We start from the raw sequence: 2,950 nt of genomic DNA on the forward strand, positions 1-2,950 counted from the left end.
CAGCGGCAGCCTGCTCTCATCACGCACGCAGATCTGGGGGCACGTGCCCCCCAGGAAGAACCTGGTGCAGCCCCCCCAACCCTCCCGGGGTGCACGTAGCAACAAGAGTCATGCCCCCCCACCCCCCTCCTGTGCCCTGCACCCTCTGACAGTTTCTTCATTTTGCTCCCTGCTACAATCCTGGGCCTCTGCTTTTCCCCACTCACCCCAGCTCCTGCTGCAGCCGACCCAGGAGCAGCTGACACCACCTGCCTACACTACTGCATGGCACAGCCCAGGAGCTGGGGTTAGCGGGGACAGGCGGAGCCCCGGCAGGCTCTGGACACAGTGCAACCCAGCAGCTGCAGGCAGCCGGCGTTGGCTGCTTCTGGAGTAGCTGCAGCAGGAGCTGGGGTGAGTGGGGCCCCAACCCCACGGCCCTTTCCTTTCTCCCCACAGACTTGCCTGCTGGGGGTGGGAGGGCACCTTTGCTGATTGCATGAGTTAATTTATCTTGCAAATAATGAATTTTTGGTATAAAAAAGGTCATTGCATGAGTGAATTCACATTTACAGAGCCCATGTAGATCAAGGGAAACTTGTGTTCTTGAACATGGTTCCCTCATGAAAATGTTCATTCCCCAGATGTGAAGAGCTATCCACAGCTATTGTAAGCCTGTGATAGTCTGATTTGCAGAATTACATTTTTAAACTTTAGTTTTGGTCTTGTATGTCATCTCAACAGGCTTATAGGTTAAATAAGGCATAAGGTAATGGTTGGCGCATTTAGGAAAATATTAGAGAAAATCAAAAAAATTTAAACCTGACAAACTCTAACCAGAGTTGTCTTACCAGTAGGACCTATAGACAAATGAGTTTAAACCCAGTATTTGATAATCAACATTTCTAAACTATTTAGATGGATAGATAAATGTGAATATTATGAAAATTCTGGCTACTTAGTGATGTGGGCGTGCTGTTTATATCATAAAAGCTCTTTCCAAACTTCTCCCTGAGTTGATAAAAATTAATTATTTAAAACTTAAATGAAACACACTTATCTTTTGTAAAAAATAATAAACCTTGTTAAAAAGAAGAGACATTCTAACACTTCAATTTACTCTATCCGTTTGATATAATTAAAGGAAAAAAATTAAGCATTACATGTTTATGACATCATACCTGATTGCTGCAAAAAGATTAATGTGGTGTCAAAACAAAGGATTAAGACTTCATTTGCGTCTCTATTTTTACTTTCTTTTTCCCCAAGTATTTAAAGAACAGAATTCCTATTCTCGTGATCTTTCTCTTAAAATACGATAAGAGTAGAAAGGAAACCCTAAATCCCCAGTCCAAGAAATATCGAGAGAATTATTTCTATGTTGACTGTATGTTTTTTCACAAGCTGCAAATGGTTATACCAAAATGTTTTCTTTTGGGTTGCATGTCTTTTTCAGTTTAGTCTAGAGGGGATTCCAATTTCTGAGCCATGCCCATTGTTAAATGCTCTTCTAATACAAAAATAGTACATGATTAAATTATTAAACACACAAAATATTGTAAGCAGTGTTTATAATATATCTCCCCTTTTGATGCCATTGGAATGGAGCCATCCTAGGTTGTTTTTAAAATAATGATTTTAATGCTACTTTTTAAATTAAGTGGTTCTCTCAGCCCATTTCACATCTCAATGAAAGGAGTGGGGGGGAACCTCAGGATATTACTCTTGCTATCTGTCTTACGAAGTTAGGAGTATTTGTTAAAATGAAATTTTGTTTGTTTCCAGTAATGCAAAAATGATTTTATCTCTGACAATTGGGCGGAAGTAACTTACAACTTTGGAATATTTTTGTGCCCTAGAGACATTCTCTTCTTAATATTTCTTGTTTTTTCAAATGTTTGCTTTTGCACCATTATACGGAAGGAAGCAGTAAAGGAAGTTAAATTTTCCAAGAAAAGCTACTTAAGAGTGCAAATGGAGGATGCAGTGGGAATGATGGTCTACAGCTGCATAAAGCAGCCTGCAGAACCAATCTGAAAATGTACTTTGCCCTTTGAAGAAAATTCAGTCCTCACATCCTCCATTAGACTTCATGAAATTATAGCTATGTCAGTTTCCTATCTCAAAACATTGTTATATGAGTTGTCCAGATGCTTCCTTTTGCCTTCATAGTTCCATAGGCTCTTATAACCCCTCAAGATCAAAGTCATGGTGCCAATTCACACTATCACTTTGTCACCTATTCTAGAAAGAGTGGTATTGAGTCTTCATTGCTTCTCTGAAAAACCTGCCATTTAAAGCAGTGTACCTAGGGGAACATGCTGTTTCTGAGATCCATCACTTTGCATAGTGAGGCTGGACAGTGATGTGGTAGAATGTTACTGATTTTGTTTGATGGAATATTAAAACTTAGAATCTAGTGTCTCTTTTTCCTGTGAATTTAGAAGCATGTGGTGAGGTACAGTTCCATGCTATTTCAGCCTAAATCAAAACTTCATTCGCTAGCTTATGAACAAGATCTGTCTTTGCTTGGGAGTTCAGAAAAGATCACAATTTTTTTAAAGTAATAACCATATTGCAATGATAGCATTCTTAAAATTTCTTTCTCGCGCATCTTTTCAGGTCACAATGATCTTTTGGCTTGATTATCTTGGGGGTATTGTTTTTCCAAACAGCAAGGTAGAGTGTGAATGCAGTACCTATATAACTACATTATCTGGTATTTAAAATATAGTCTGTTTTATTTCCTTATCTTCATTGAATTCAGGGGAAAGTAGATTAATTCTTCTGAAATATATGTAAAGAACATATATTGATTCAGGACTTCTTTAAAGTATGTGATAGAAAATTTATTTCTGCTCAACTTTAAATTGCTTACATTACTGCAAAATGGTTGGGATAGCTATATAGCTATCTAAATACAGCCTGCTGTTTCTAAGCTGACATTTCCCAGCCCCCCCCCCCCCCCCCC

General features: G+C 39.1%; 1 protein-coding gene across 3 annotated transcripts in view; it reads left to right on the forward strand.

Moving 5' to 3' along the window:
• Positions 1–2,950, forward strand: part of CDYL (chromodomain Y like) — a 161,437-nt gene that overhangs the window by 48,221 nt on the left and 110,266 nt on the right. The window contains exon 1 of one of the 3 annotated variants that reach the window (XM_025205999.1): positions 343–393. The exons of the other annotated variants lie outside the window; for them this stretch is intronic. The gene's annotated coding sequence lies outside the window, so the exon portion shown is untranslated. Of the gene's footprint in view, positions 1–342; positions 394–2,950 lie in introns of those variants that run through there. 3 annotated transcript variants of the gene reach the window in all.

This window comes from Alligator sinensis, unplaced genomic scaffold (assembly GCF_000455745.1).
Source record: "Alligator sinensis unplaced genomic scaffold, ASM45574v1 scaffold220_1, whole genome shotgun sequence".
NCBI lineage: Eukaryota > Metazoa > Chordata > Crocodylia > Alligatoridae > Alligator > Alligator sinensis.